At 42.9% G+C, this 24,772-nt stretch overlaps 1 pseudogene; it reads right to left on the bottom strand.

Moving 5' to 3' along the window:
• Positions 1 to 10,405: 10,405 nt before the first annotated feature.
• On the bottom strand, positions 10,406 to 24,180 carry LOC148146787 (uncharacterized; annotated as a pseudogene).
• Between the last annotated feature and the right edge of the window lie 592 nt (positions 24,181 to 24,772).

The following is a 24,772-nucleotide window of genomic DNA, read 5'->3' on the forward strand; positions in this document are numbered from 1 at the left end:
ACTCTGTTTTCCTATCGTTCCCCAATCCCATGATTACCCGAGAGAACAACGATCTGTCTCTCTCATCCTTAAATTTATTCTCTAATGGCTCAATCCACAGCCCTCTCATTCTTCAAGGCAATATAAACCCATTTTACTCTGTCTTTCTCCATGTCAGAGGGACTTAACTTCACAATGACTGCTATCACTGCCTCTAGCTACACTGCTTCTCTCCTTAAAAAGATATATGACTTTAACTCATGACAATCTGTCATAGCTTTGACTTCCTAATGCCATGAGCACTTTCAATTGCATGTTCAGGGCTGTCACTATCACTGGTGATGAGCAGACAGTACAAAGCCACTTGCTGTTTGCACTTGGCATGGTGTAATCATGCACCTGAGCCCCACACCATTTATATGCCCACTGAATTTAGACTCCATTGTGGTTAATCTGCTGCATAGGCCACAGGAGGGCACAGATATGCAAGGCTAACTTCTTGTTTATTCAAACAACCTTAGGGAGAGAGAGTCTGTCTTGGGTTGGCTAAACAGAGCTGTGAGGAGAAAGTGAGGACTGCAGATGCTGGCGATCAGAGCTGAAAATGTGTTGCTGGAGAAGCGCAGCAGGTCAGGCAGCATCCAGGGAACAGGAGAATCGACGTTTCGGGCATAAGCCCTTCTTCAGAAACAGAGCTGTGTTCAGCTCTTCCTGACTCTGACCCGCATCTTTGAAGAGAAAATGAGGTCTGCAGATGCTGGAGATCAGAGATGGAAATGTGTTGCTGGAGAAGCGCAGCAGGTCAGGCAGCATCTAGGGAACAGGAGAATCGACGTTTCGGGCATTAGCAAATGATTCCTGAAGAAGGGCTAATGCCCGAAACGTCGATTCTCCTGTTCCCTAGATGCTGCCTGACCTGCTGCGCTTCTCCAGCAACACATTTCCATCTCTGACCCGCATCTGTCCAATACACAGAGAAAACCATCAGCCTCTGTGCCCTCTGCGATCATATATGCCTATATTGTATACATTTTATTCTTGCACATTAAACCCTTCATCCGCGATCTTTTTTCTATCCTGTCTACAGAAATCTTTTATACTCTCTAATCTGAACCCAAGGCCTTAAGGTTAATAATGTTCCTCTTCAGACATTTCTACTGACATGGACCCTTAGGATGTTCAAGATTCATGCTGCTGAAATATGCCTTACAGTACTAGCTTGTAAGATTAGATTTGATTCCCTACAGTATGGAAACAAGCCCTTCGGTCCAACAAGTCCCCACTGACTCTCTGGAGAGTAACCCTCCCAGATCCATTCCCCTACCCTATATTTACCCCTGACTAATGCACCTAACACTATGGACAATTTCCCAAGGCCAATTCACCTGACCAGCATATCTCTGGATTGTGGGAGGAAACCAGAGCACATGGAGGAAACCCACGGAGACACGTGGAGAATGTGAAAATTACAAACACAGACAGTCACCTAAGACAGGAATCGAACCCGGGTCCCTGGTGCTGTGAGGCAGCAGTGCTTGTCACTGAACCACAACGCCACCGGTAAGGTATTGTCTCACTCCTGTTGCAGACCATTTTAAAAATAAAACCTTATTCAACTCCCACTACAGTTCCCCTCCAACACTTCCCCTCCTCCCCAAATACTTCCTTCTTCGCAGAAGTAGAAAAAATGTTACGCCTTTAAAATGATACAGGATTTACTGACAATTTCCCATCTTTTTTCAGTAAATGTGTATTTATTTTAAAGTGGTGTGGCTCAACTCTCTCATACACATCAGATTTGAAGGGGGTGGATGTGAACACAAAAAACAGCGAGCATGGCACTGTGTAAAAAATCCAAGCCAAAAATAGCTCTACATTGGAGGAAGATTCCTGTACCCTGACAAAATACATCCTGCTGAGTCTCAAATCTCCTATGATTTTGCTCACAGATCTGTTGAGGAAGAATGTAATGGGTTTATTGATTGCTTAGCAGGGGAAAAAAGGATGGTTTTCTTTTTCAACTGTATGACTATATGTCTACATCCAAAATCTATAGGTGGAGACATATATAAATATGTAGGAAGATGCAAATTGTCTCACAGGTACATAAATTTCAATATGTTTTAACAGAGGAATCAACTCTTTGTATAGGATATTGCTTCCATCTGTTTAGGAGGTATTATTTTAAACTGAATCACCCCCACCTCCCAAACAATCAAATTAAGGCAACACTGAAAAGATTAAATTGATTTTTTCTTCCCAAAAATTATCTTTGCTACGGTATGTAATGTTAGGGAAAGGCTATGTCCAAATAAGATGTTTGCTTGCAACTCACAGTACATTGAGCTGAAACAGGGTTTTTGCCTAGACTCTGCCAGAGGATATCTTTTTCCTTATTCCTTCAAGCCGGTTGTGCATTTTGTGACATTTGTCCCAGAAATGCAGATAAGAGGAAACCAGCACCACGCCAATTGGCAGACACGGAACTGGAAGCCCTGGTCAATGGGCTGGTACAGAGGACAGACCTCCTCTTCCCACAGGAGGCCATGACACCAGACCCTTGCAGCATGGCCTGAGGTTTTCACCCTGGTCAGTGCAGTCTCAGTCTTCTGAAGGAATGCTTGGCAGTGTAGGAAGAAGGTCAATGATATTTTCTGCTCTGCCAAGGTTTGTGTCATGATTGTTTCCATGCTACCTCAAACTCACTTGACCTCTGCTACCATGATCACCCCTCACCAAGGTGCTATTACTCTCACTGTTACATGAACCATGTTTCCTTGCTTGCTCTTTCTCACTCAATTCTCCACATTACGAACCCTGCATGGTCTCTACGCTACCTACTCACTCACTTGGGACACCAACACTAACAGTTGCATTAGGTTTAACCTTTCCGAATCCTGATCTTTAACCTTGACACTAACCCAAATCAATTTTTAGTTTGATTTATTATTGTCACCTGTCGCAAAATACAGAGAAAAGGATTGTGTGCTAATGAGACATTGTTTACATAAGCACGTCAGGGTAATAGAACAAAAGGCAAATTTGTCACAGCTACAGAGAAGGTGCAGAGAAAGATCAACTCTACCAAATCAGAGGTGTGTTCTTAAGTCTGATAACAGTGGAGAAGAAACTGTTCCTAAATCTGTTGGTATGTGCTTTCAAACTCGTGTATTTTCTGCCCGACAGAATTGGGTGGAAGACAGTATTGTAAAATAGGGTGGGAAGGGTCTTGAATTTTATTGGCTATTTTGCCAAAGCATAGGGTAGTGCAGACAAAATAAATGGAAGGAAGGCTGGTTTTCTCACTCAATCGCTCCTTTTCTCTTATTCCAGGAGATAACAGCCTATGATAGAGCAGAAAGAGGCAAGTGATGCAATGCCCAACATTTGGCTTCTCACATCTTACGAGAATGGAATCCTCACCCTGAGCACCCAAGCAGCCAGATGACTGTGCTTAGGCATCTGGACTGATACAGAGGCTGCCATTGACCTACAGCCCTGGGACCCCCCCGACTGAATACTGCCTCCCTTGACTCAATTGAGGACTATACCTCTTCAACTTTGATACATGACCATTTTCTTGTAACGGAAGCAGCGTGTTTGCTGTGCGTCCTGCTGCTACATGGTGCAGATGTGAGTATGATAGGAAATGATGTCACAAAGAAATATGCCCACCTCCTTCACAGATGCTGCCAGATCTGCTGAGCTTCTCCAGCATTCCCTGTATTTGTTTCAGAGTTCCAGTATCCACAGTGATGGGGCATAATGACCAAATGAATCATGAGACAACCAGAGTTCACCTCCAGTTTATTGATGTTACATCAATGGGAAGAAACCTCTGAGGGTATCTAGAAGCTCTTTCACTGGACAAAAAAAAAAGCATGCATTTATTTATAGATTTGTATTAGCCCATCTTTGGCAATTACAAACCAATCATGGTGTTATATACACATCCAATCATGTTAATCATGTGACTGCATGTTTAATGATGGACAACCCTAAGTTTACCCATGATTTCAGGATGTTTACGAGACAATCTCTATATTTCCTATCCTTAGGCTTTCACAATGTATCTTATTCAATTACATTCCAGTCAGTCTCTCTCTCACTGCAACCCCCAGGTCATCTCCCCAGCCCCACCCCCCAAACTCCTCCCATTTAGCTCACCACTCCCTCGGCACCCTGCCTCATTCATGATGAAAGGCTTATGCCCAAAACGTTGATTTTCCTGCTCCTCGGATGCTGCCTGTCCTGCTGTGCTTTTCCAGCACCACTGTAATCTTGATTCGGATCTCCAGCATCTGCAGTCCTCACTTCCGCCTACATTCCAATACTGCTGACGTCTGCACCTGTAATTGAGTCCTCCCTGCGAGTGCTGGAGTCATCTCCCTGCTATCAAAAGCTGTTTATCCACAGGAATTCAGTTAGATCATTTTATGTCTGTTACACTTGAAATTATAACATATTTAAATGCATATATTTTATGTTCAAAATCTTGTGAATATGATTATCTTGGGTGGCAGTGGTGGGGGTGTCTCAGCCAGAGAGGGTAGACCCTTCCCTTATATCCTGTGCTAGGTCTCAGACTTTGAACCAGCCTGGTATGGAATCTTCTATCAGCATCTTCAAGTATGTTCTTTACGCAACTGTCTCTGTACAAACAACAGCAGCTGAGTGTTTGCTTTTGCTCAAAAGGACCTTTGTGTATGACCTCTTGTTACTTTGGATATTTTCTTGCTACAAAGCTTGTCCTTTAACATTAACCTTAACCTTTAACTTTAACATTAGATGTCAACTTAAACAAGCTGCTACTTCAGCTAAAACATCTTCTCAGCCATTTTATGTCAACTGAAAACCACCAGCAGCCATTTTATAATACCGTCAGCTATGGGAAACCCCAGTACACAGTATTTTGCCTTTACTTGACATGTTATCAAGTTCTACATTTTAATCACTCTCTGGGTAAAATGTTTTCTCCTGATTTCCTTGTTGAATTATCAGTGACTCTTAAATTTATGATGCCTACTATTGGAAACCTCATAAACAGCAGCATTTTTTGTATGTCCATTGATCAAACAGCTTCATAACTTTTAAAATCTCTATTAGGTCACTCCTCAGCCTTCTCTTTGTCAGAGAAAAAGGCTCCAATAAAAAAAACTCATTATTTTCAATGCTTTTAACAGTGATTACTCTGGAGGCTTTGATGGGTTAATACGGGTCAGAGATAGGGCAAGAATAGAAAATGGGGCAATGTTAATGACTGGCAATGACTGGAATGCAATGTGAATAATTGGTCTTCGTGTGAGAAATAAAATATCCAAATCAAAACAAAATTGTGTGAGCTAAAGACATAAGTGAATGCTGGAAATTCTATTATGTTAACATTTATTATGCAACTGTCAGTATAAGTTCCCAAAAGTCCATGAGCTTGTTGTCATAATGTACAATATGAGACATGTTTAGTGCATAGGATACAGCCATATTGGTAAGCTCATTGATTATGTAACAATCCTTTTGTTGTTTTGATTGCAATTCTTATTTCCAAAGTAAAGTTAATTCTAATCCACCAAAGTTTTGAGTCAGGATGTGAAGAGTCAAGAACATTTGCTATTTTTTTTACCTTGGCTTTGAATTCACTCTTCAAAATAACAGTTTTCAAAAAAACAATTCTCCTGCTTTTCAAATCCGACAATGATTTCATATTACCAGTTTTCAATGTCCTGCCTCCATTTGTCTTCTAGAAAGCAGGTGTAAGTTATATCCATTTGCCTAATGCATTACCTTTATACAATCATACCACATAATTACCCAAAACAGTTTAATTTACCTTTGTGAGAACAAGAGATAGTCACCTCAAGTTTATTTTCAAAGCTTTCAAAACAGAAAAGTATTTCAGGACTGCACAGAGAACATTCTGTCCAATTATGTAATGCACATTGCATTCGGATCATGAAGTTAGACTGAGGAAAAGGTAAACACATTTAAGAAGAATTTATAAATTGAAAGTATATGCATGTTAAATGTGTAAGATTAATATTTTTGAGTTAAGACTTTAGACAGTGCAAATATTTTCAGAAAATAATACACGAAGGTGTCATTCTGAGCAGCTTAGCTACGCACAGCAAAAAGTTGTCTATTTTTCCCTATTGTGTTTCTGTTCCTATTCATTCCAATATGATAAATTGTGACATAGCACAAATTTGCTGAACATCTCAAAGCACTCAAAGTTCTAACAAGCTTATTTTGTTGGCTTGACCATGAATCAGATATGGATCCTGTCTTAGTATTCAGCTAGAGCTGAAAATGTGTTGCTGGAAAAGCGCAGCAGGTCAGGCAGCATCCAAGGAGCAGGAGAATTGACCTTTCGGGCATGAGCCCTTCTTCAGGAATCTTCAGGATCCTGAAGAAGGGCTCATGCCCGAAACGTCGATTCGCCTGATCCTTGGATGCTGCCTGACCTGCTGCACTTTTCCAGCAACACATTTTCAGCTCTGATCTCCAACATCTGCAGCCCTCACTTTCTCCTTAGTATTCAGCTAGTTCTGGTAATTCGTCACATCCTATCCTTACCTTTATTGATTCCAGGCTCTGCTGCAGAAACTGATAACTGAATATACAGTTATCACAGATAGTTTATTATTGATTTGCGCAGCAAATTATTTCTTTAACTCCTCTCCTCTTGTCATCTTGCTTAGATAGCAACTTGTCAATGGTGTTAATGCTTCCATTAAATAATGTCAGATTTGTACCCAGTTTCTTGTCACACTAGCCTGAGGTGATTTAAGAACATCATTTGGCTTAAGTTGCTGTAACTGTTATCAATGCTGTTTTAATTAATTCAGTTAATTGCCAGATATAGATCTTCATGTAAAGATCAGTTACTGTTGTTTTGTAAGACAAAATAATTACAGGCAAGGACTCAAAGGAGAAACCCAAGTTACATAGATTGAGTCACATCAGAGTTAACAATCCTCAGTGTTTATTCCCAAGCACCCATTCCTGTTCCTGGATGATGGGTATCTGTCCTTGTCCATCCCTGAGCAATCTGTCTCTATTCTATGACTGCATATATTTCATCTGGACCACCATAGCAAATGTGTATCATTTACAATTTTATTTTTGGCATAATTACCAGGTTATGCAAAAAATTTGACCTTAATAACTATACAATCTGTCCTGATTTCCAACACAGCTGCAAGTATGTACCCTTTTTGCCACAATTCAGGTTTCTGCATCTGTTCTGCAATTAACTTCATTAATCTTCAAAAGAATTCCAAAAACAATCAATTGCAGAACAGTTAAAGAAAACGCATTTTGGTAGACAAAATACTGTTGTGGATAATTGCTTGTTATTGTTTTCTTTCGAAGGCTGCATAGAATGCATGTGATCAAAACTTCTTTTTAGGAAGACTGTTTCTGGAACAAAATATCTCAGGAAGACAATTTTAATCAACAGATTTCAATTTGTACGTATTGTAATATTCAGCAAAATATGAGGGTTGCATGATAGATGTTCGATGGAGTTTTGACATCAAATTACACTGAATTTGAATATTATTATTAATTTCTTTTAGCTGGTGAGAAAGACAGATGATATTGTATGTGCAGTTCTGATTTAGTATAGGTGGCACAGTAAGCAAACTGCACCAACTGAATCAACCCCATCCATTAGAGTAGTCTACACCTCATTCCCAAATCTCAGGGGACTACCACAGTTCTGTATAGGTGTAGTTTATACTCCAAGAAGGCTTGTGGGGTGGTGATTGTAAATGCTTCAGCTATCTGGCTCAGTGGCAGGCCAAGTCATTGAATTTTATGGTGTTGACTTCTTCTGCAGTCGGCACAATTTGTTTCCATTTACAATTTGTCAACATTGAAGTTAAATGTCATTGCTGCCACATTCTAACTGGGATTTACGCAACAATACATTTTATAACGTCTCATTTAAAGCTGAAATGGCCATTTGCAAAAAGTTGCAGGCTGTGAAATTGGGTCTGAGAATAGGAAGGGGTTTGCAATGTTGAATTAGCCCATGCCGAATGTTCCAACAGCAGGTAATACATTTTGCATTTCTGTTTAATTTATATTATCACAACCTGAAGCCAGCAATAAATATACTGTTGAGCTGTTACAGACCTGAACTTGAGGTGCAAAAATCATGGGAAGTCAATTCAAACTGAAGTGGATCTGTGTTACTTGAACCCAGTCTCCACTTGCTAAAGGAAAGGAACGTGGCTGAAACTTGGAAAACACGGTTTCTAAAAGTGACTTTGATGGGAAAGCAAAACAAAGCACAACGTAGCAGGGGGCAGGCTCCAGGGTTTTCCCATGTGGCACCGAAGCAGGGGGTGAGAGGGCGACATCAGGTGGAATTCCTGACAGCTGACTCCTGGGAAATTAAAAATTCCATTCACAATCCTGTGTCTAGAACTCTCCAGGAAAGTTCCTTAAAGTCAAAGAATTCAGAACGCTTTAACTTACTTAAAAATTAGAAGATTAAAACTTCTCTAACTCTTGAGTAACTATTAAACTGAAACCCCTACTCACCACTGATGGCCCCCAAACTAGATTCGTCCCCGTCCCTGATACACTCCTGACCTAACACATTTACCTGCTGTACCCAACCCACCATCTCACTGCCAAACCTGACACCTATTACCTGTGCCAACACCAACGCAACCTGGCAGCCCCCCACCAGACTGATGGTACTGCATAAAAACTGAACAAACTGCAGATGCTGGAAATCGGAAACAAAAGCAGAAATTACTAGAAATGCTCAGCAGGTGTCGCAGCATCTGTGGAGAGAAATTAGAAATCATTTCAGGTTCAGTGACCTTGCTTTAGAACTGATGGTGGCTAGGAAAATGTCGTTCTTTCTGGAGAAGATAGGGTTGGAGGCAAGGAGATACAACAATGCTTGCTAGGACTGTCACCGAACTCATTACCTCTGGAGATCATCCCCCAAATGCCTCCAACCTGATAGTCTCCCCAATCCGGACAGCTCACTTCTACCTCCTTCCCAAAATCCACAAATCAGATTGCTCTGGTAGTCCCATCGAATCAGCTTGTTCCTACCCCACTGAGCTCATTTCCTCATACCTTGACTCCATTCTCTTTCCACTTGACCACATCCTGCCCACCTACATTCACGATTCCTCTGACATATTGTCAACTTCCAGTTCCCTGGCTCTAACTGCCTCCTGTTCACCATGGATTGTCCAATCCCTGTATACCTCCACTCCCCACCAGGACAATCTGAGGGCTTTCAGCTTCTTCCTCGACCAGAGGCCTGAACAATCCCCATCCACCACCACTCTCCTCCACCTGGCTGAATTTGTTCTCTCACTGAACAATTTCTCCTATGATTCATCTCACTTTTGCCAAGTCACAGGAATGGCGATGGGCACCCCCAGTTATGACTGCCTCTTTATGGGGTATGTAAAATGATCCTTGTTCCAGTCCTAAGCTGTCCCCCTCTGATAACTCTTCGCTCAGTACCTCGACGACTGTTTCGGTTCTGCTTCATGTCCTTGCCTGAATTTTGAAAAATTTGTTCAATTTGCCTCCAATTTCTACCCCTTTATAACTTTCACATCGCCCATTTCCAACATTTCCCTTCCTTTCCTTGGCCTTTCATTTCCATTTCAGGAAATAAACTATCCACTGCCATCCACTACAAAGCCACTGACTCCTATAGCTCCTGGAGGCACAACATCTCATCTTCAAATGAGGCACTTTACAACTTCTGGGCTCAATACTGAGTTCAATGCCTTCAAATTGTGAACCCATTCCTTCCCTTTGTTTTAGCTTTGTTTGTTACATTCTCTCTCTCCCCTCACCTCACTCCAGTGGGACTGTCTGTTCTGTCCAATCTGGCAGTTAGACACACCATTGTTCTGCCATTCTCACATTCCGATCACTTAATCTGAACTAATCCTTTCTCCCACAGCACTCCAAAAAGTTGGTGGAATTGTGGAGTGTGCCAAAGAATGCTGCAGGTTACAGAGGGACATAGATGAGCTGCAGAGCTGGGCTGAGAGGTGGAAAATAGAGTTTAATGTGGAAGGTATAAAGACACTGTATCATAAATGCTGTCTGCTCCACACTTCACTTCAGCTCTGGTGAAGACTCGAAACATTAGCTTGCTCTCTCTCCATGGATGCTATCTGATCCACTGTGATTTCCAGCATTTGTTGTTTCCAGTACAGATTTTTTTAAATTTAAAAATATACTTTATTCATAAAATATTTTGATGATCTATACAATTGGTCATGCCATACATATGTAAACATTCCATTTCTTTGCATACAGAGATCGAGTATTCATTCGTATATACAGGTCTATACGTTTACTATCCATATATTTAGCTGAGGCTTCAGCGGAGCCCACTTACTGTGTGGGCCCCCTGTTCTTAGGAAGGCAGACGTTACATGGTGGTCTTTCCCCACCGTGCCTTGGCCGCAGCTGCCCCAAGCTTCAGCGCATCCCTCAGCACGTAGTCCTGGACCTTGGAATGTGCCAGTCTGCAACACTCAGTCGGGGTCAACTCCTTCAGCTGGAAGATCAACAGGTTTTGGACAGACTAAAGAGTGTCTTTCACCGAGTTGATGATCCTCCAGGCACAGTTGATGTTCATCTCGGTGTGCGTCCCGGGGAACAGGCCGTAGAGTACGGAGTCCCGCGTCACGGCGCTGCTCGGGACGAACCTCGACAAACACCACTGCATTCCTCTCCAGACTTCCTCTGCATAGGCACATTCCAGAAGGAGGTGTGTGATAATCTCGTCCTCCCCGCAGCCGCTTCAAGGGCAGCGTGCGGTGCGGCTGAGAGTCCGGGTGTGCATAAAGGATCTCACAGGCAGAGCCCTTCTCACCACCAGCCAAGCCATGTCTTGGTGCTTGTTGGAAAGTTCTGGCGATGAGGCATTCTGCCAAATGACTTTGACAGTTTGCCCAGGGAACCGCTCGACAGGATCCACCCTCCCCTTTTCCCGAAGGGTCTCAAGGACACTACATGCTGACCACTTCCTGATGGACTTGTTGTCAAAGGTGTTTTTCTTCATAAATTTCTCCACAAAGGACAGGTAATACAGAATGGTCCAACTACTTGGAGCTTTCCGCGGCAGCGAGACCAGGCCCATCCTTCGCAACATCGGGGACAGGTAGAACCTCAGTACATAGTGACACTTGGTGTTTGCGTACCGGGGATCCACGCACAGCTTTATGCAGCCACACACAAAGGTGAGAGTGGCATTTGGTGAACTTCTTACCCCGTTGCCCAGATCTTTGTACATCAAGTTCTTTTGGACCCTGGCCATCTTTGATCTCCATATAAAATGGAAGATGGCCCGAGTGACTGCGACGGCACAGGTTCTGGTAATAGGCCAGACCTGTGCCACATATAACAACACTGACAGTGCCTCACACTTGATGACTAGGTTTTTACTCACGATGGGGAGCGACCGTAGCTTCCATCTGCCCAGTTTCTGCTTCACGTTGCTGATACGCTCCCCCCAAGACTTGGTGCACGCCCCAGCCTCTCCGAACCAAATACCCAGCACCCTCAGGTGGTCAGTCCTGACCGTGAAGGGGATGGAGGATTGGTCAGCCCAGATTCCAGTATCTGCAGTAATTTGCTCCTGCTTTGATTAGGATGAGTTTGATCAAGTCATCCATGAAGTAATTGTTGTCAACAAGCATGCTTTTAGTAAACCTGACAAAATCCCAATTTAAATATTAAAGGAGGGCATGGTATTCATTCTAACCTGGGTCAAAGTAAAGCTCAGGTCTGGATTAGAGTTGTGCTGGAAAAGCACAGCAGGTCAGGCAGCATCCAAGGAGCAGGAGAATCGACGTTTCGGGCAAAAGCCCTTCAGGAATAGAGGCAGGGTACCTGCAGGGTGGAGAGATAAATGAGAGGGGGTGGGGGTGGGGAGAAAGTAGCATAGGTGAATGGGGGTGGGATGGAGGTGATAGGTCAGAGGGGAGGGTGGAGTGGATAGTTGGAAAGGAAGATAGGCAGGTAGGACAGGTCATGAGGACAGTGCTGAGCTGGAAGGTTGGAACTGGGGTAAGGTGGGGGGAGGGGAAATGAGGAAACTGGTGAAATCTACATTGATGCCCTGGGGTTGAAGTGTTCCAAGGTGGAAGATGAGACGTTCTTCCTCCAGGCGTCGGGTGGTGAGGGAGCGGCCTGATCTGCTGTGCTTTTCCAAAGCCTGACCTGCTGTGCTTTTCCAGCACCACTCTAATCCAGAAAGCCTGACCTGCTGTGCTTTTCCAGCACCACTCACAATCACCTGATGAAGGAGCGTCGCTCCGAAAGCTAGTGTGCTTCCAATTAAACCTGCTGGACTATAACCTGGTGTTGTGTGATTTTTAACTTTGTACACCCCAGTCCAACACCGGCATCTTCGAATCACTCTAATCCAGAAAGCCTGACCTGCTGTGCTTTTCCAGCACCACTCTAATCTAGAATCGGGTTTCCAGCATCTGTAGTCCTTGTTTTTACCCATCAGAGTAAAGCTCAATCTGCTTTGTGTCATACCAGTGTCCTGTCATCTGAATGAGATTGCTCACATCAAGCACCAATGTAGCAGCTGTGTTTTTGTTATGTCCTTACTATTCAAAACTATCCAAATCCATTTTATGCTGGATCCTAACAATAAACAGAGAAAAATTCTCCACTGGACTGGAAACAAGTCCCAAAGGTCAAAGATCTCCATCCAGATATTTTCTGAATAAATAAATTCTCCTGCCATAGCTTAAATGAGCTTAAAACCAATTAAAGTTTGTCAATAAGAGGATGACTGACAATTGAATGGATCACTTTGCAAAACTACATTTGTATCAGACATTTTACAGAAATCTAATGCATATCCTGGAAGTTCAATTTCATGTTACAAAGTATGTGAAAACCTCCAGCACCCTGTCTCAATACAGAACATAGAACAACATAGAACATGCAACAGTACAGCACAAGAACAGGCCCTTCGGCCCACGATGCTGTGTCAAACATGATGCCAAGTTAAACTAATCCCTTCTGTCTGTCTTTGGTCCACATCCCTCCATTCCTTGCATATTCAAAAGTCTCTTAAATGCCTCTATCATATCTGCCTCCATTATCACCCTACAGCACACTCCAGACTCCTACCACTCTCAGAGTAAAAGTATTGCCCCTCACATATCCTTTGAACTTTCCCCTCACCTTAAATGCACGCCCCTAGTTTTAGACATTATAATGAGAACATGTAAAATATTTTAATTTTGATAGTGTTGAAGGACTGCATGAAAATGCTAAGTACAAAACATATCTGAAATCTAGCATCAAGCGCAGTTAACACACATACTCTGTGATCCACACCCTTACTTTGTCATGCACATGCTATTAATCACACTCATGTTCTCAGGCATGCCATCCCATATAATTTGCAGACTGAACAGTTTTTGATTTCATAGCCATGACAGATGTTTAATCTGTAACACAGCTGGAAGCAAATCCCTTTCGAATACATCATAACACTTGTGGTATTTTCAGACTCTGTTTCTTCATTTCCTGTCAAAATAAATCCTGCATAACTTTGAACTCCCTTGTTAAGATCTCTCTTTAATGAAGTCAATTGATACAATAATTTCTGAGGGTATTAACAACAAGACGTGCATCTTATTTTCTCTCATGATCCAATATGTTTTGGAATGTGTACAGTGCTATGTAAAGACCATATCATTTATGTTTTTTGATTGGTGATGGGATGCCGGTCTCTTGAAGAGTTATTTCAAGTAGAAAGAGAGACATAAGGGTGGAGTGGTGGCACAGTGGTTAGCACTGCTGCCTCACAGTGCCAGGGATTCCAGCCTCAGGTGACTGTCAGTGTGGTATTTGCATATTCTCCCTGTGTCGGCCTGGGTTTCCTCTGGGTGCTCCAGTTTCCTTTCGGAGTTCAAAAACATGCAGGTTAGGTGCATTAGCAATGGGAAATGCAGAGATGAGGTGGATCTTGGTGGGGTGCTCTTTGGACGTTTGGTGCAGACTTGATAGGCTGAATGGCCTCTTTCTGCACTCTTGGGGTTCTATAATGGTTCCACAGGATTCTAGGATCCATTTAAGGTCAGGCCATAAAAGGGAAGAGCAGTAGGTGGTCAGAGAGCTCAATTCAGAGTCTGACTTCAAAAGCAGTATTGCATCAATACTCAAAAGGCGTTTAATGACTTCACACAAGGGGTTCATGGCTAGTGATTGCACTTTCACGTTTCAATCTATCCCATTGACAAAAGAAATCCAGAATTCAACCTGAAAAGAAATGAGGAGAAAGTGAGGTCTGCAGATGCTGGAGATCAAAGTTGAAACTTTATTGCTGGAACAGCACAGCAGGTCAGGCAGCATCCAGGGAACAGGAGATTCGACGTTTCGGGCACAGGCCCTTCTTCAGGAATGAAGAAGGGCCTGTGCCCGAAACGTCGAATCTCCTGTTCCCTGGATGCTGCCTGACCTGCTGTGCTGTTCCAGCAATAAAGTTTCAACTGAAAAGAAATGACCCAAGGAGAAAGTCCTGAACTATTAGCTCATGTGGAGAGTGCCTTTGGCTGTAAACTAGCATTTGGGCAATCTGAATAATTCTTTTAGCTGTGGTTGACTAAAGTCTACTCACCCCAACCTCACTATCAAACCAGCAGACAAGGGAGGCGCGGTAGTAGTTTGGCTCACCGACCTCTACACCGCTGAGGCCAAACGCCAGCTCGCAGATACCTCCTCCTACTGCCCCCTTGACCAGGACCCCACCCCCCACCACCAAACCATCATCTCCCAGACCGTCCATAACCTCATCACCTCGGGTGATCTCCCATCCATCGCCTCCAACCTCATAGTCCCACAACCCCGCACCTCCCGCTTCTACCTCCTGCCCAAAATCCACAAACCTGACTGCCCCGGCCGACCCATTGTCTCCGCCTGCTCCTGCCCCACCGAACTCATCTCTGCATACCTCGACACGGTCCTGTCCCCCTTAGTCCAAGAACTCCCCACCTACGTTCGGGACACCACCCATGCCCTCCACCTGCTCCATGATTTTCGCTTCCCCGGTCCCCAACGCCTTATTTTCACCATGGACATCCAGTCCCTGTATACCTCCATCCCCCATCACGAAGGACTCAAAGCCCTCCGCTTCTTTCTTTCCCGCCGTACCGACCAGTACCCTTCCACTGACACCCTCCTTCGACTGACTGAACTGGTCCTCACCCTGAACAACTTCTCCTTCCAATCCTCCCACATCCTCCAAACGAAAGGAGTAGCCATGGGCACCTGCATGGGCCCCAGCTATGCCTGCCTCTTCGTAGGATATGTGGAACAATCCATCTTCCGCAACTACACTGGCCCCACCCCCCACCTTTTCCTCCGCTACATCGATGACTGTATCGGCGCCGCCTCGTGCTCCCACGAGGAAGTTGAACAGTTCATCCACTTCACCAACACCTTCCACCCCGACCTCAAATTCACCTGGACAGTCTCAGATTCCTCCCTCCCCTTCCTCAACCTTTCCATTTCCATCTCAGGCGACCGAATCAACACGGACATCTACTACAAACCGACCGACTCCCACAGCTACCTGGACTACACCTCCTCCCATCCTGCCCCCTGTAAAAACGCCATCCCATTCTCCCAATTCCTTCGACTCTGCCGCGTCTGCTCCCAGGAGGACCAGTTCCAAAAACGCACATCCCAGATGGCCTCCTTCTTCAAGGACCGCAATTTCCCCCCCGACGTGGTCGACGATGCCCTCCACCGCATCTCTTCCACTTCCCGCTCCTCCGCCCTTGAACCCCGCCCCTCCAACCGCCACCAGGACAGAACCCCACTGGTCCTCACCTACCACCCCACCCATCTCCATGTACAGCGCATCATCCGCCGTCATTTCCGCTACCTCCAAACGGACCCCACCACCAAGGACATATTTCCCTCCCCTCCCCTATCAGCATTCCGTAAAGACCACTCCCTCCGTGACTCCCTCGTCAGATCCACACCCCCCACCAACCCAACCTCCACTCCCGGCACCTTCCCCTGCAACCGCAGGAGATGCAAGACTTGCGCCCACACCTCCCCCCTCACCTCCCTCCAAGGCCCCAAAGGAAACTTCCATATCCGCCACAGATTCACCTGCACCTCCACGCATATCATCTATTGCATCCTCTGCACCCGATGTGGCCTCCTCTATATTGGGGAGACAGGCCGGCTACTTGCGGAGCGTTTCAGAGAACACCTCTGGGACACCCGGACCAACCAACCCAACCACCCTGTAGCTCAACATTTCAATTCCCCCTCCCACTCCACTAAGGATATGCAGGTCTTTGGACTCCTCCATCGTCAGACCACAGCGAAACGACGGTTGGAGGAAGAACGCCTCATCTTCCGGCTAGGAACCCTCCAACCACAATGGATGAACTCGGATTTCACCAGTTTCCTCATTTCCCCTCCCCCCACCCTGTCTCAGTCAAATCCATCAAATTCAGCACCGCCTTCCTAACCTGAGATCTTCTTCCCGACCTCTCCGCCCCCACCCCAGTCTGACCTATCACCCTCACCTTGACCTCTTTCCACCTATCACATTTCCGACGCCCCTTTCCCAAGTCCCTCCTCCCTACCTTTTATCTTAGCCTGCTGGACAAACTTTCCCCATTCCTGAAGAAGGGCTTATGCCCGAAACGTCGATTCTCCTGTTCCCTGGATGCTGCCTGACCTGCTGCGCTTTTCCAGCAACACATTTCCAGCTAAAGTCTACTTGTGTTAATACACAGCAGAGGGTGCATGTGTGTGCGCATGAGACATACTTGCACATTTTAAACTTTATGCTGAAAATACTTACATCGTTGTTTGAGTTTATTGCAATGATTCTTTATTTGCTAACTTTTAAAGAACTCAACTAACTTGTTTTTGTTACTAAACTGTATAGTCTTATATATAATTGGCAATATTACCCTCTCATTTAAGTTCAAACATTGATGTGAGCAGTGGGGAAGTAGTCAGTTGTAAGATTATAAATCCCAATACATTGGTATTATCTGAAATCTTGGCCACTTAAGTCAGTCTTGCTGTAATATGTGATTTGAGCTACAAAGCAGTTTGATGTGGGTACAAGGCACATTCAATATTACACAATTTCAGAGTTACAATTGATTGATCGAAGACATATCTCTCGATGTTAGGCTTAATTTATTCTCAATCAATGGATTTGAGACTTGGTGATATAAAACAAACAGAATTTTGAAATCAATTTATATTAAACAGTCTGCCATTGCATGTATAATTAGGGACTTCAAATCTTTGTAAGGTTACACATTGGTTTGTTCTCTTTAAGTGAGCACAATTGTGTGTGACAATGGGAAATTATTCAGTTGCAAATGACTGCTCATTGCTGAAGTAATTATTGCTATAATGATGTGTACTTTTCTTCCCCTCTCCACTTCAAGGTTTCTGAAGGTTTCAAATCTATTCCTGTTTGCTATCCGACTATCATTGCTCACTTTGTCAGGACACCTGACCACCATGATAACATCTCTGTTATTACCTGTGGATAAACGTGAGTGACGACAAGTTCCCGTATGAAAAATATTACACACCGAAGTTGCATGAGATACAAAATGTCGGACTAAAAGTTGAATGGTTTATGGAAATGAATGTGTAAGTTGTGATGTAGCAGTAAACCATGTCCATTCAATGCAGCTGACAACCTTCATGCAATTTAAAAAAATGGTACCATGCAGTCCTGATTTAGCTTTGCAGTTTAGTAGCTTCATGTCTCAGCAAGGCGCCCACGGTCATGTGAGGCTCAGGTCTCTTAGATGCAGCATTCATCCCTTCAGCTCACTGCAATCTTCTCAGGAGCAACTAGGGTTGGACAATAATTGCTCATCCAGCCAGTAATGCCCAGAAGCCATGAATGAATTTTTAAAAAAAGGAGGTACATTTTGATTGCAGCAGGTACTGCAAACCAGGGGAAAGTGAAGATGGCACACTATAGCAGAAAGTCAGCTCTCAGATATTGTAATGCAGCATATGAGGCCCTGTGAATGAAATGGATATCTGTCCTTCTGTCTTCTTCTGCAGGGAACCAGGAAGCCCTCCAGATAAGTAGTAATGAGAGCAGGTAGTCACAAGAGTAAATAGATGCAAATAGCATTACCTCTAATGACATCGCATCTTTCCGAAAGTGTGGCACCCAGAACTAGATATAAAATTCCAGCTGTGATCGTGCCAATATTTTATAAATATTTAACATAGCTTACTTGCTCTTGTACTCTAGTCACCTCTTAATAAAACCTATGAAACTGTCTGGAAATTTTACTATCTGAACTTTCATGTTATCCTGCCACCTTTAATGACATATACATGAATCATGAGCTGTCTTGCAGCGAGGAAGTTTAGTCATGACTCTCCAAAGTCTTTCCACTATCTACAAGAGTGAGATTGAATACTTCCCACTTGACTGGTTGTGTACAACTCCCACAGCACTCAAGACGTTTGACACCATCCAGCACAAAATAACCTGCTTTTTTGGTCCCACATCCACAAATGTTTGCTCCCTCCATTGCTGAAGCTCAGCCACAATAGTGCGCATCATCTACAAAATGCACTGCAGAAACTATCCAAGGCTCCTAAGCACTTTCCAAAGCCATGATCACTACCATCTAGAAAGATAAGGGCAGCAGATACATGCAAACACCACTAGCTGCAAGCTCCCCTCCAAGTCACTCACCATTCTAACCTTCAGTGTTACTGGCTCAAAAGCCTGGAACTCTCTCCCTAACAGCATTGTGCACGTACCTACACCAAATGGACAAGAAAACAGCTCAACATTACCTTCTCAAGTTAGTTACACACAATTTTCCAGTACAAACCATTGCTGATTTTTTTTAGTTAACTTAGTTTTGGTAAAATGACCATTAAGTTTGTCCAAAATTCTCATTTCTAGAAGCTTCCCTTTGATCAAGATTAAACTGACTTGGCTATCACTGGTGGGCTTAGCTTTACATTAGCTTTTCAGGTAGGATCTAAAATTTGCAGTCTCCTCTTGCAATACCCCTAAGTATAAGGAAGCCTGAGAAATTATGATCAGTTTCACCACAATTACTGTTCTCACTTTCCTCAGTATCCTTGGATGTACCTTATCTGCTCTTGGTTTCTTGTCAACAAGAACTACAGACAGCCTATCCAGTACCGACTCCTTAATAGCTATGAATCCTCCAAGTATCTGAACAACCCATCCCTTCACTGTCACTGTGCCATGTTTTCATCCTTGGTAAAGACAGATAGAAACTATTAAGTTAATTTTAATTCATGGTCCTTTTCTATTGCCAATGATATAATAATTACTGTCCTCTAAGTATTTCCCTATTGACACTTCATTCACTTGACTCAGCTTATTCTCAAGATCCAGTGATGGACTAGGAACTATCCTCATTGGACTGATGCAGGAAATTCTCCAGAACACAGTTTAGGAACCCTTAATTATCTCTTTCCTTTATACTACTGATATCCCAGTCTGTATTCAGATAATTAAGATGTCCTATTTAATGACATTATTTGTATTTCTTTGTAGCTTCCTTCCAAATTTGTTTTATTACAATCTATTACTTGATAACCTGTAGACTATGGCATGCAATGTGATCGCATCTTTTTTGTTCCTGAGCTCTCACTAAATATATTCTGTTCTTCAATGTTCTGGGACATTCAGGATTTCAATGTTCTCCTTACTCAGTATTACCAATCTCTCATTTTATTTCCTTTCCTATATTTCCTGAACACCATTGACCGAGGAATATTCAATTCCTTGTCCTTCTTTAAGCTAGGTTTGATTCACAGCCATCTTTATATCCAGATTTCCTTTATATTGCCATTTGACCACAAGCATGCAACTCACTAATCCTAATGAGTTAATTGCATTCTACAACTACACACATGTGCACAATCCTGATTTAAACTTTATGACTTCCCCCTTTGAAACTACTGAATAACTTATAACTATTGTATATTACTTTGAGCAAAGACTAACAGATGTTCAAGTAAAGGCAGCCATTATCTAGAATCTAAAGCCCTCCCTCCTGCACCATCTTTCCAGCCATGCATTCATCTTTCATATCCTCAGATTTCTATACTCACTTGTGTGTGACACCATCAGTAATCAAGGTCCTGTTTGCTAATTTCCTGTACAGCTCCCGACATTATTACAGCAGGGTTATATATCTCTTTCTGCCTGTGTCATTGGAAAGATTCAGAGGCTTTGGAGTGGGTGCAAAGAAGGTTTACCAGGATACTGCCTGGACTGGAGGGCTTGCCTTATGAAGAAAGGTTGAATAAGCTTGAACTTTTCTCACTGGAGGGAAGGAGAAAGCGAGGAGACCTGATCGAGGTGTACAAAATAATGAGTGGAATAGATAGAGTCAATAGCCAGACACTTTTCCCCAGGGCAGGATTGACTGGTATGAGGAGTCATAGTTTGGAGATATTAGGAGGAAAGTATAAAGGAGATGTCAGAGGTAGGTTCTTTACGCAGAGAGTTGTGAATGCACAGAATGCATTGCCAGCTGTGGTGGTGGGAGCAGAGTCACTGGGGACATTTAAGTGACTGCTGGACATGCACGTGGATAGCAGTGAGTTGAGGGGTGTGTAGGTTAAGTTACTATATTTTACATTAGGATTAAACCTCAGCAAAACATCATAGGCCAAAGGGCCTGTTCTGTGCTGTACTTTTCTATGTTCTAAGTTCTATGATTGCTCACTGCTTGTCTTTCCCAGGATGCTCTGCATTCAATGACATTCTTGACTCTGGCACCAAGGAGGCAACATGTCATCACATTCTTAAAAAATTCTTAATATTTTGATTTCCCATCAGCTTATATCAACTCCCTACCTTTGACCAAAGGAGAACAGTGCTGAAATACTCATCAATTAATCAAATTCCAGCCTTCTTTTGATATTACAATTTTATTTATTTGTTTTTTTTTCAAACTCAGGTCTGCTCCAGCTCTTGGTTCTCCCAGTGATAAGCTGTGAGCCCCAGACTTCAATTTATTTTCTCCCTAGTGCTTCAGATTTCTTCCAGGTTGCCTCCAGATCTTGATTCTATTCAGGGAACTCCCCCCTCCTGCAGCAGAAGGTAGCTCACAGTAACAAATGCAGCAGGAGCCACCTGCAGAGGAAAGGCACAAAGTTTCTCATGACAGTACACAGCATTCGTTCTGAGCAACCTGGCTACAAATGGTTGAGTTGCAGTTAGCATTGACTCAGATGGGAAGTGGGTGACTCTATTTGGTCAGGGTAGCTGAAACATTAGCTTAGAAGGCACAGAATGAAAGAATAACGATCAATGCCAGGGTTACCAAGGTTCACCTTCATGTATTGAGTGCAGTTGGATGTCAATTTGATATTAAGCAGTTGGCCCTCTTTGTTCGGGTATAGAAGCGTGTTGTTGGCAAAGGCATGTGTGTGGAATTGATGCTTATAGCAAAGTCCGTTATCCTGGCAAACTCCAGTAGGCACACTCCTAATTTACATAGAACATTTCCTAGCAAAATGAGTTTCTGCCACCTCGTTGATATAGCAACTGATAGCAAACTGGGAGATGCTGCTGATGTTACCTGTTCTAGCCTGGAGGGCTCCTGACACAAAGGAAGTCAGAGTCATGTTCCCCTTTACTGTGATTGGCAGTATCTGGCTGCTCGGAAGTTGCAAGTCTGACTGCAAGAGATGGCAGACTTCTGTGAACACCTCTAGTTCAGGCTTAGTAGGAGGTTAGAGAAATACTCTCAGCAGGTCACAGATGAATAAGATTGTCTACCAAGAGCCACTTTCCCTCTCATCCTCTTTCCTCTGTAAGCAACTTTTCTTCCTATTTAATGCCCCTGTTCCATTACTTTTTCTCCATCTATCTCATTCTGCAGTCCAAAAAGAATTGCAACCAAATTACCCACAACTGGGAGCAAGATCAGCAGCTTTGCTAACTGCTGCTGAATGCACCTTCTGAGATAAGGCTGAGACAGGGTGCAAGCTTGGTGAGGTCAGAAATGGCAATGTTGCTGATATATCAGCATTGCACACTTACAGACTGATGTCATGATTTGCCTCCTCTATATAAATTTGGGCAAAGCTCCTAATGTCCATGTTAATGCTCTCACCACAATGGCTTTTGACACATGCCATGTTGGAAATGTTCACAGGCAGCATTTTGGTACTAAAACAATACCCACAGTGATGAAAATACAGATGCTGCCATTTTGTGACTTTATTTCCAAAGTGACTTACAGGAAATGAAATACTGAAGGTATTCAGAGAAATTATTTTTAAATGTAAGTTTTAATTTGAAAATATTTGGTGGAAGAAAGAATACACCTGACAAATCAGAAAATTAACTTCAGCAGAGAACTAAAAAAAGGTTAAAAGTGAAGAACATTAGAGGTTTTACACTTATTTAAAAAATCCAACTATTTCACCTAAACACAAATCTGTATTTAATGCCTGAGAAACCATGATAAGTACTTAGTAATTTCAATGATTTCCAAGTAACAATGTTAAATTTGCAAAACGTAAAATATCACAAAATATAAAATATTGGAAATTTGAGTTTGGATAAAATAGAAAAAATCCATGGGGGAGTACAAAGATTTTTTTCTAAGCATGGGCTGATGTTGGAAGATACTTGACTGTATTTACCAATTGAAGCTGACTTAACTACAACAGTTGAAAGAAATTTAAGGAGTAAAATATTAAAAGATACGATGTATTGGCTGGGAAATAGGCATGTGTCTCTATCTGCTTAATAGCTAACTTGGCTTTCTGTACTGAAATTTTTGATGGTTTCAGGAAAATTATTGAAAGATAATTGAATGGAAAAATTGTGTCATGGTAAATTGAAACGCAAGATAAATGAGAAAGGAAACACCGACTGCACTGACGAGATAAGCAAGAAATACCTGAGATGCAGTCATTAAATGGAGTGCAGAGTCAGTAACATCATAAATTTAATCATTTCCACACTTTAAAGGTACAATATACTCAAGAAAGGGTACAAAATCGTCAAAGATCACAGGGTCCAATTTAGTCACAAAAAAATCAATGGTTGAGTTTAAACAGAATCATGAAATATATCTTTCTTTAAAAAGAAAACTGCAGTAAATAACCTTACAGGGTTCACACTGGAAGGAGAATTTGATAAGATATTCTCACATGTGAAGTTGGACATACTTTGAATTGTAAATGCCAATCTATGCATTTCTCACTCTCAGTTCAGCGAGTCGCTGATCCAGGAATGCCATAGGTTTGATTCCTAATTTTAGTGAAGCATGTCAGAGAGACTTCACAATTGGTCTCAGTTCCCTGGGCTGGGAGGATACCAATCCACTCAACCCTTCTTGTTCACTGTTGGGTGAGTCCTATCGAAATGCATGTGTACTGATGGAACTTCAAGAAAGGAGACATTGAAAATAGGCTAAACCATGAAAGGCCGTGCTGTTTGACAGGCTTCTAACGATCCCCATCGAACCTAGCACACAGCGGACATCAAGGTGGTGGTAGATGAAATGATACAATGAGTGGGATTTTCCAGTTCCTGGTATGTCGAGAGAAATGAATGAACTTATGTTTCAGATCCTTGCTGTTGAGATAAATTTCAGAGAGTAAGCTTCCCCCTTCAGGACGTGGGTTCAGTATATCAGCAGCAGAGTGGTGAGAGGCCTATGTTTTTCTATCTCATTACTACAAAACTCACTGGAATTAACTCTGCCTTCCCAATTAACTTGCAAGCAATACAGTTGTCAATCTTCTACTCCTGATAATTAGACAGGACCTTAGACTTAGCAACAAATGGAGGATTGAATGCTGCATTGTGTGCTGGGTCTGTGTGGGGTGGAGAGAAGAGAATTGTGAACATAGTATATTTGACTGTGGCAAAGAGAAAATCTAGTGGCTTGCAAGCTGAGTTTTTTTTAATTTTAACTATAAATAACCTTCAGAACAATGGTTTTGTTTATGTTAGACTCCAGAAAATACCACAAAAGTTGCTATTGATACTGTGGAGCCCAGGACTTGATCACCTTCCTTCACCCGTTCTGAGGTAGATTGAATGGTGGCCCCATTCACACGAGGTTGCAATGAGAAGACAGCAGCACTTGCTTTTGCAAATTCCAGGATGTCTGCAATGGGAGGGTCCTTTGGCATTAATAACTATTGGAGATACTCACCTCCAGTGTAATCTAGTCCAGTTGTCTGTTCTGATGGGAGGGAGGGCTTCTGCTTCCCTTCAGAGCTAAAGAGGTTCTCCTTTCTGGCAGGTAATGACCTGTTCAATTGGGGAATTGATAAAGTACAGAAACATCTAACCTTTAGCAGACATCTCAAGGGGAGCAGTGGGAGTAATGACAACTGTCGGCTCTGGAATTCCTGGCTCGCAGCGAGTGAAGGGATGCCCAAGTGGCATTTAAAAAAGGCACCAAGCCTTTTGACAATAGACTTCATAGCAGGGACTAGAATAATCTCCCATTATCCGAACGGCGTTCATTGTTTAACTCTCTAAAGAGCTTATTTGCATATATAATGAGCTGAAGAGTGGATGAGCCATCCAGCATACTCAGCATGGGCCATAGGCGATGTGGTGCCATCTTAGACACCTGCCTTTAACTCAAGATTGGAAAATGCTGGCCCAGGAAATTACACATTCATGAAAAGTCAATGGACTTGACCATTAAACTAAAGATTAGCACTAAATTAGGGTTGTAGTGGTGGGGATTGAAAGGACGATCTGTAGCAATCA

Source organism: Chiloscyllium plagiosum, unplaced genomic scaffold (assembly GCF_037043375.1).
Source record: "Chiloscyllium plagiosum isolate Xiang-an unplaced genomic scaffold, Cpla_swu_hap1 HiC_scaffold_19, whole genome shotgun sequence".
Taxonomy (NCBI): Eukaryota; Metazoa; Chordata; class Chondrichthyes; order Orectolobiformes; family Hemiscylliidae; genus Chiloscyllium; species Chiloscyllium plagiosum.